Source organism: Notolepis coatsorum (assembly GCF_963971535.1).
Source record: "Notolepis coatsorum genome assembly, chromosome: 9".
Lineage (NCBI taxonomy): Eukaryota > Metazoa > Chordata > Actinopteri > Aulopiformes > Paralepididae > Notolepis > Notolepis coatsorum.
This window is the reverse complement of record NC_140173.1, coordinates 55,047,411-55,057,978: the sequence shown is the minus strand read 5'-3', so window position 1 is coordinate 55,057,978 and position 10,568 is coordinate 55,047,411.

Genomic DNA, 10,568 nt, shown 5'->3' with positions numbered 1-10,568 from the left:
GCAACATAACTAAGTTTATTAAGCCACTTGATTTACTTTAAGTGGGGTGCTTGAGTGCTTATTGGCTCTGTTGACAACAAAACAACTGGCAGCCCCGGGTCGAATTGTATTTATAATTAATTTGAAGCGTTTTTTTTTTTTAGACCATAGACGGGTGGGATTTGCCAGTAAGGACAACAAAGTTGAGGGCCAGAGAGTGATTGTTTTGAAAGTCAGTGTTGTTGTATACAGTCTGTGATTGACAGCTTACTTGACTTGACTATATGAATTGTCCTTATGCCGTGAGGTAAACCCAACCCGTCTGGCACTGGAGGCAGTTCAAACAAACACTATTATTTGACCCATGTCTGCCGTTTTATTCTAGTTCCATGGTGGAATCAACTGACCTCCTTTTCTCTCTTGTGATAGGCCAACACGAAACCAGACAGCACACTCCTATGCAGAGCTGTCTCTACGCCTGTACGTCACAGGCTGCCGAGTGGCTCTGCCCCCGAGTCCATATAGCTCTTACCAAATCCAGACATCCTTGACTAAAAGAGCTTGAAAGACCATGCGCTTAAAGCTTTGAATCCGGTGTATACAAAATCAACCAATATTGAGTTTGTTTGAACATTTTATGAACAAAGCTTTTAAGGCTGCATTAATTTCCGTCTCCATGTGAATAAACAAGGATGCACAGTCATACGCTGTTTTTTTCAACTCGTTCTTTTGGTTCTAATATCTATAAAAGAGACAAAAATTATATACGACACAATTATATTATTCATTCAATACGGGAAAATTATCCCGTTAGTTGACTTCCTCTCTGGACAGGGACGTTTGACACTGGAACGTCAACCCACTTTCTGCATAGGAGTGTGACCAGACAATTGATTAGATCTGGGCTGCCTGTTGCCATGGCCAATAGTTAGAGCCGGCAGTCTGCATGCCCTACTTTCAGCATGTGCTGCTAAAACATGTGTATACTCTCTGATTACTGCAGTGTGTGTTGCGTTTTGGATATTATTGTAATTTGTGCAATCTTTAAAAAAAAAAAATTCTCCAGCCTCTTGTCACCTCAGTTTACTGTGTGCACAATGGAAACAAAAGAGAAGATACATGAAATAAGGCCTCAAAACAAGTCAGAGGCATCAGTGAGAGGAGCGTAACACCCCCCCCCCCCGTTCTGACTGGAATTCATTATTGACAGGGATTTCCAGAAGTCCGCGCCAACATGTAAAAATCCACACTTTGTTTCTCATTCCGCCATTTGCATATTCATATTCACCTCCCCCCCCGTGCGCGCGATCCTGACAGACGAGCTGACTCTTTATCATCACCACGCGTTTTGTTTAACCGGGAACGTGTGGTTGACAACGGGGCCGTCGGGGTATGCAAAAATACTCACGTCATTACCGTTTGAATAGCAACGGTGTGACAGGGGATAGAAAGAAGGAATATGCGGCTCTTTTATGTCTAATAAATGAGAGTTTATTTGAGTCGGTCAACGTCGTTGAAATAAGGATGTTGGCCTGCATCGGCGTGGGTTTACATCCATGGAAATGCTTGGCGTCAGCGCATTGTGCCCAGCAGCGGTGGTCAACCGAACGGAGGCTGTCGTCTTTTCGTCTCGAGTGGCTTGTCGACGACTCTTCCCGCGCGTTCGAATGCAGATCGGCGGCGGCGATGAAGGGGCGGTTCCCTACCTTTTTTTTTAAAGACCCAGGCAGGGAGACGCCGTGTCTGCTTCTCCTCTGATGCACATCCCAGATGTCGGGCAACAAACCGCTGACCCCTTCGTCTCCCGGGACCAGCCGCTCTGAGCGGGGAAAGAAAAGGAGCCAACAACAGCAAGAGCCAAAGAGGGCCGACATCCTGTGGCTCAAGCCAGCCCAAGGGCCTCGGTCAGCGGTCATTCGGGCCGCGCGCTTGCGGGGAGGAATGACAGGCCGCGCTAATAGCCTCCCTCAGCTGTTTTTCTCCTCATCTTTTGTTTTCTTGTGCTTGTTCTTCCTGGTCTTCTCTTGTCGGGGGGGGGGGGGGGGGGGGGGGGGGACTGAGGGAGCCGAGGGAGAACGCTACAGTGGCAGAAAGTCTGCGTCTTAGCAGGTCATTTAATTGTGTATTGGGTCTTCAAATTGTGTTTATTAGTGGAATCAACATCTGCCCTCCCGGGTGAGACACGATTTCACTTGATTCACTGCAATTCAGAAATGTTTCAAGATTCTTTTGTGATGATTGTTATCTTCAAAAAACAACTCTTGAAACTGCATTCAAATGAGAAATTTTCAGACACTATGCAGAATGAAATAACCTCGAATGATTTACCTTTTTCTTGCTGTATAGAAGAGAGGTAGAGTAAGGGGGAGTTAGTAGAGGGGGGGGGGAGTAGGGGCTGACTTGTCAACTTCCAGGACCCCCCCTGGGGTTAATGACCCCCCCCGGACAAAGGCCTGTGATCAGATAAGATAGAGCACTCTTCCCCCTGGGGGCCTATCAACACAAGAAAGGGGCTAAAAGAATTATCATACAATGTTTTCACAGTCCCCTCAATGTAGCTAATTGAAGCACATCTTCCTTCCTTTGTGTCAGGTTTACTGTTCTAGCAGTAAATCTGTAATTAGCCGATTTAGCTTCTTTTCCTTCACCCCCTCGTTATTCCACAATGGACTCCATATGTCTTATTTTTTTTAATAAATACCCACGAGGTCTCGAGACGCACATCTTTTGCAGTCTTTTTCAATTGAGTAATGCATCACAACAGCAGCATGCGGCCCATTCCAGCACACGGTGCCTGATGAAAGGATGGCTTGGCCCTTTTATTTATTTAGTTCGCTAAAGGAGAGGACGCAAGCGCTTTAATGATAATCTTCTTGCAAGATGAACGCGAGTCTCTGGCCACTATGATTACCTCAAAGTCCTCCAGGGGTACTGGTTGATTTTGAACACACACACGCACACACACACTCGCACACAGACACAGGAAGTAGGGATATTAGGCTACAGAGAAGTGTTCTGAAGGGGGTTGAGGGTCTTGTCACACAGAGCTGACAAAGCGCCTTGATCAAAGGATTCACTTATCTGTGTCAAACAGTGGCTCACCATGTTTCTCACCATGTTTATCTCCTGTTGTGTATTCAGAATGACATGTTCTCTTTCCTGAGTCATCATCTCCAAAAATGACCATAACGATATCTCCCTGCTCCTCATCCTGTCTTTGTTTAACGGTGAACGGCAGCGGTATAAACGTACTGTTGTGGAATATTTTAAATGAGCCAAACAGTGAAACTGTAGAAATTCAGACGAGTCAATTTGTATATATAAAAATATAGAACATCGTTTATTTCTGTGGCCACAGAGCTCAGTTTACAATCAGACACACGAACGTCTCACCCGAAAGTGTGAAAGAGCTTTGGTCAGACTTACAATAAATACATAGTTTGACATGACGTACATAAGATGCCCAGATATGACAAGAAAGGTAAACAAAAATGCCCTAGTGAGAAAACGAAAACAAAGATGGGTTTAGGCCTTTAGGGACTTTGTTATGTCTTCACACATGAACTGGAGAGGAAAAGAACCTCGGACGTCTCATATCTCCTGGCCCTTTTGGCTGTTGTTATAAGAACACTGTTAAGACTGTCATCCTAGTGTCTTTGAGCTGTAGCTTTAACCTATATTAATTAGTCAAGGCTATCGACATAGAATATGTATTTTAACACAGAACTATATGACATGAGACCAACCAGTCATGTGAACACATGTGACATATCTCTAGCCACTAGTATTTCTGTGTATTTCCGTTATGTATTTGTAATTTTTTTTTACTGTTTTTATGTGTCCAGTTTTTATGTATTTTTTACATTTCTTACTGTTTCTATGAGTCCTGTTTTTATGTTTGGGGACAACGGATGGAAATGAGCCTCGTGCTAAATCCGGCAATTTTTACACTCCACAGTGTTAATTAATTTGGCATTGTCCCGTCCAAATAAACAAATTAATGATAATATTTTCCCATCACAGACTCTAATTGCCATGGTCTTTCAAGTGATCCTCATCCGTTCTTTTCCGTGCCTGTGGTTGTCCTGTTTGATGTAAAGCAGTTGTGTGCACTCACTATGAATTGAAAATGGGGGACCCTGATGTAAACAAGACAAACGTCTTTCTCTGGTCTGCATGCCCTTAACAATTGTGTGTATTGAGCCGTACTGTATTGTACCCATTCTGCAATCTGTTAAATAAAGTTTTCATTCATTCATTCATTAATTCATGCATTCATGCATTTGAACGATTAGCCTTTCCAAAATGAGATATTCCCACCATAATCAAAATGTAGACTGGCATGACATATCGCTGGCACGGAGATAAAAAAAAAAAAAAAAACACAGAAGTAAACGGTTGTGTAGCAACACGCATGAGTAGGTCTATCGTTGACAGACGTGGTGTGACCGTGAGATCTAAATCCCTGCAGCAGCCAGGAATCTCCCTCAGTGATCCTGGTGCTACAGAGGCTTCTCAAGGAGACAAAAGCTACAGCCCACGACAAAAGCTACAGCCCACGACACACACAGCACGAGGCATTGTCGTCCGGTTAGTGGAAAAAGGGACAGTGTTTAAACTAGTGCTGTCAATAGATTAAAAAAAATTAAGTAATTGATTTTCTGTAATTAATCTAGATTAATCTAGATTAAAAATAGCATTTTTCTACTTAAGACCGAAGCTTGTAACAGATATTTACTTGAGTAAAATCATGGAATTAATGTAAAATCAACACAAATAAAGTATATTTAGATTCAAATACTATTTTAATAGCTTTATTTGAATACAGTTTCTCTCCTGTGAAATACAAATGTTCAACAAAACCATCAACATTGACTCAGCTAGACCTCTTTCTTATATCTGCGGCGCTAAGATTGAAGATGTTTCACTCCATAGATTAATCTAGATTAATTTATTGTAATGCTTTAAATCATTTAAATTAATCTCAAGTTAAAGCATTAATTTTGACAGCCCTAGTTTAAACCCTTTTCACTACCACACTGCAGCAGGTAGTGGGGTGGTGAAAGGGTTAGCCTTCTGTAGTGTGGTTGTGAAAGGGTTAACCCTTTGTCGTGTGTTGCAGTGAAAGGGTTCACCTTCTGTATTGTCACAGTGAAAGGGTTAACCCTTTGGTAGCGTGGCAGTGAAAGGGTTAAACCACGCGTCTTATCCATCAGGCTGTACATACAGGTCATCGGCACAGAGTGTATACCGATTTTGATTTTGATGATCGGTTTATTGGTTTCAGGAGGCCAGCAGCACCCAATAGGGGATATCTGCAGAGCCACAGAGCCCAGGCGTGGACGGGTTTGAGGCGGGGCTTCGTGGCGTAGACAAGTATTAGTGGCCTGGATAAGTATTTGCACTACTGCGGTTGAGGGGGGGGGGGGGGGGGGGGGGGGGCTCTCTCGCTCGCTCCCTCTCTCGTTTACGACACACATACACAACTTAACTTTCGTCTCGTTTACATCAGGGTCCCCCATTTTCAACTTAACTTTCGTCTCGTTTACATAGACAGTAATGTTACATCTTTCGTCTCGTTTACATAGACAGTAATGTTACATCTAGACATTTATGACATACCAGATCTACAAATATACACCACTGTTTGTGATACAAAAATATAGTAATAATAGAGTATACATTTGAGGGGGAATACATTTACATTTAGTCATTTAGTCATTTTATCCAAAGCGACTTACAAGTTCTGTACGACAAGTCATCAGGAAGGGCACAACTCTATCAGCTGAGTAACAATGTTCATAAAGTGTTGAGTGCTAGTGTAGGTTAGTTTATTAGGACAAGCATGACAGTAAGGTTAGTTAGGGTTAGATTTTTTTTAGTTTTATTTTTTAATTCAGATAATGGTTGAAGAAGTTCGTCTTTATCGACGGCGAAATATTGGACGGGTTTCGGCTGTCCTAACTGGGGTGGGTAGTTCATTCCACCATTGTGGGGCAAGGACTGAGAATAGGCGACTTCTCTTTGATGACCCTCCCGGAGCTTGGATAGGAGTAGGAATAAACTGTACATATACAGCACTGTTTGAACCTGGCACACAACATACTTCACATGTAATTTTTCTTTTTGTGGAGACGAAGATGATGAGTACCAGTCTTCTCCTCAGACATATAGAATCAGTTTTTCAATACAAGTACGACTCAAGACACAGAACATTAGTATGCAAAATAAAAAATTAACACAGATTTTGAGTGTGAATGAAAACTTTATTTTAACAAGATTGCAGAATGGGTACAATACAGTACGGCTCAATACACACAATTGTTAAGGAGATGCAGACCAGAGAAAGACGTTTGTCTTGTTTACATCAGGGTCATATCGACATAGGGACATACAGGTATTTAGTACCGATACAGAGAAGAGAACTTGTTCTGCCGGCGCAGTGCGCGCCCACCACACTGTGAGAAAGAGTTAGGAAAAAATGGACTCTTTATACTCTCACGTGCTCCAGTCCACACGCATGCGCACACACATTGCGCACTCCAACACATACTTGTCCAGGCCACTAATACTTGTCTACGCCACGAAGCCCCGCCTCAAACCCGTCCACGCCTGGGCTCTGCAGATATCCCCTACTCGCAGCACCGGCCCATGACGTCAAAAGATGTTATTTGTGCCAACTGAGCTTCCGTAGTAGTTCTGGAGGGATCAGCGGAAACCATTGTTGTGGAATTCTTTTAATCGGCCAAACAGTGAAGCTGTAGAAATTCAGAATGAGTCAATTTGTATAAAAAAGAACTTTGGTCAGACTTACAATAAATACATAGTTTGACATGACGTACATAAGATGACAAATTAATAAGAGATCTGACAAGAAAGGTAAACAAAAATGCCCTAGTGAGAAAATGGGTCTAGGCCGGGGCTTTGTTATGTCTCACACAAGAACTGGAGTCGAAAAGAACCTTGGACGTGTCATATCTCCTGGCCCTTTTGGTTGATGTTTTAAGAAACACTGTCAGACTGTCGCCCTAGTGTCTGAGCTGTAGCTAGTTAACCTATATTAACTAGTCAAGACTGTACAGAGAATAGGTATTTAACATAGAGCTACGGACATGATCATATTTTCCGATTACACCATACATACAGAACATTCAGTACTTGGCAGCATCATGCCTGAGTGGTGCAGTAGTCCTCGATGCCAGAGTTATGTAACTAAGTATGCATTTCAATCAAACACCAATGATTTCCTGATGGTGATTAAAGAATAACAACGATTTACTGTACCACTAAAGTTTAGAAATCAGAAGTCAAAACTTCCCTCATTATTAATTATTTGTCTAGGGCAGGCTGATACAGAAACCTCTGCTTCACTCTGTTCTCTAATATCTTGTACTATTAATAACTGTTTTGTTCTGATCTCCAACCTTGCTGCTTTTACATTTTCATATTTTTCATCATTAACTAATGATCCTTTCACAATGTCACGCTGGTATTTTATGTTTTTGAGAAATTAATTATTATAAAATTATTTGTTAATAGCTATAAAGGACTTTTATGCGATTCTTTGAGAAACTGTGTTAACAGAATTCGGCTATAGGGCGACAATAATGTGGTCAAGAGGCATGGCAGAGCAGTAACACTAGAGGTCTTCTCTCACTGAGAGACTGGGGGAAAGAGAAAGAAGTGGGAGGAGACACCACTATTTATACTCGCCACCTGGCGGTGTTCCTGAGTGTCTCTGCCTAGAGCGCCCTCTAGTGGAAACAGTTATATATGCAGTTAGACAGTTACTAGTGTAAACAGTTATATATGCAGTTAGACAGTTACTAACAATCCTACACAGAACCTCTGCCTTCAACAAACTGCATCAATCCCCATTCTGTTCTCTAATATCGTGTACTATTAATGACTGTTTTGTTCTGATCTCCAACCTTGCCGCTTTTACATTCACCAATTAATTGGCCCCAGCCAGAGTGGATATGAAGGTGTTGTCACGCCTCCAGCCAGCCTGACACCATGTGAAGGTGTCTGTCCCTCCTCAACCCTCTGACAAGCCTTCATCCATCCGTCCGTCCTGAGTGTTTTGAACCTGAAAGGAAGCGATGACGGAACACCAACTAGGGACCGCTTGAGACAGGACAGTTTATGACTCCTCCTGAAAGGCGCCGCTCTGAGAGACTTGCCCACCCACCTATTAGCGAGTGAGTGTGGGGTGCTTTGTGGTGGCTGTGAATGACACACAGACAGAGCCTGGAGTAACAGGAGTAGGGCCTCTTTATTCCCACAAGTCACCAGGGTGTTTCTGTGGTCGCAACCCCTCGCCAGCGGGAGGTGTGTGTGTGTGTGTGTGTGTGTGTGTGTGTGTGTGTGTGTGTGTGTGTGTGTGTGTGTGTGTGTGTGTGTGTGTGTGTGTGTGTGTGTGTGTGTGTGTGTGTGTGTGTGTGTGTGTGTGTGTGTGTGTGTGTGTGTGTGTGTGTGTGTGTGTGTGTGTGTGTGTGTGTGTGTGTGTGTGTTGTCGATGAGTGAGAGTTAAATGTACTGGGCTGGGAGTGTTTACGGTGTCATATTACAGACGGAATACATATGTATCACCAAGTTACAGTAATAAACCATGTTAATCATAATTGCTCCTCCTATATAGGCTAATATGTGTACTTGGGGTTATGCTGTTCTGTCACTACTTGCTATTAGTGTGGTTAATTATAAAGTTCTGCCTTTGATATATCCTCACAGATTATAAATGTGTGTGTGTGTGCTCGCACATACCGGATCAATGTGTGAATAATATGTTTGTATAATTGTCCGGGATGTTTTTGCATAATGTACATGTGAGAATGGAGGTGTTATGAAGTGTCGCTGAAAGTTTCACGAAGGTTCTCGTGCGGTGATGCACAGCGCTAGTGTAGGAACAAGTGTAGGCACGCTGTTTTCTAGGCTGATCGGTGAGTGTCCTTTTTAACGTGCAGAAGAAGAGACTGGTTCCCTCTAGAGACGCAGAGTCTTTCCTCCTGAAGCGCACCTCCCCGGAAGCGGCGCAGATAGACGCATCGAAACCAAAAAGCCGCAACACTTCACAGGCCCGTACGAATTCATTTCAGGTGGCCCATCAAAGACTTCTGGTGAAGGAAGGATGTCGGCCGAAGAGATAAGAGTAGATGGTTGGTTACCTTCCAGGAGACGTGTCGGGTAAATAAAAGATGAGAGTCGGGTAAATACGACCAACATAAATCACTAGCGTCTTCATTTGGATCTATAGAGAAGTATCTCCATGGCCGTAGTCTCTTGGTGAACATTAAGATAAGCTACAATAATTCTCACCACACAGCACACTAACAAACCCACGGCTCTCTCTCCGAGATCGCAGCGCAGTTGTATAGATTTAATATCAAATTAGCATAGTGAGGATTGGTTGTTGGGTGTTTAGAATCACCGTTTTGAATCTCTGCTTCCTGGTTTCAACAGGCATACAGGACATGTGCAGTTCTCAGAGAGCTGTGGGTTTGTGTGTCGCGGAGTAGGATTGATGTTGCTAATCTTAATTTTTGCCAGAGGCTACGGCCATAAAGAAAACTCGGGAACCAGAGAGGAGGCGGGGAACGCGCTTCCGTTGCCAATGTGCAATTATTTAACATCTATTGGATTTGGACTTGGATCTTGTCTTGCAAGACCTACACACAGTGTAATGAGGAATGTATTTATTCCCATATTTATATATATATATATATATATATATATATATATATATATATATATATATTTATTTCCTTATTTACTTGTTTCAAAGTACTTCGCCAGGGATGAGCGCATTGGCTGTCGCAGGAGATCAAATGACCTATGACCTTATAGCTGCCAGAGGGTCTCTATAAAAGCCACACCATCCAGCCGCCCATAGTCTATTGTAGCAGGGGATATATAGCATACATAGCAGAAGGGTTGCAGCCCAAAGGGCTTCACAGCAGTAATGTAGACATAATGGACATAAGCATAAATTGAGCATACATTTGGCATAAATATAGACGAGTATAAAATGAGCAGAAAAATGACACCCCTTTCACAACCACACTACCAAAGGGTTAACCCTTTCACTGTGACAATACAGAAGTTTTTTTTTATTTTTTTTTAATCTTTTTTCCCCCTCTTTTTCCCGATTTTTCTCCCATCCCACCCTTCCTGTTTTTTTTTTTTTTTTTTTTTTTTTTTTTTAATCTTTCTTCCCCTCCTTTTTTCCCGATTTTCTCTCCCCATCCCACCCTTCCTGGTTGTTGCGTACTTTCCCCTACTGTTGGTCCGGGAGACCAGAGACTGTCACATGCTTTCCTCCGACGCATGTGCAGCCTGGGGCAGGCCAACCTGGCCGCGCAGGCTCTCACCGGGGAGAGTGTAGCGTGTGGGAGGCCACACTATCTCTCCTCAGTTCCAGCCCTCGCTGAGCAGGCGCCCCGACCGAACTGTAGTGGTCGCTGTCCACAACGCCCAGGACCCACCCTTCAGCTTTCCCACCCTCTGATACGGCCAATTGTATCAGTGTGAGGGGCCAGCCAAGCTGATAGCAACGCCGGGAGCTGGATTCGAACAGGCGAATCCTAGTG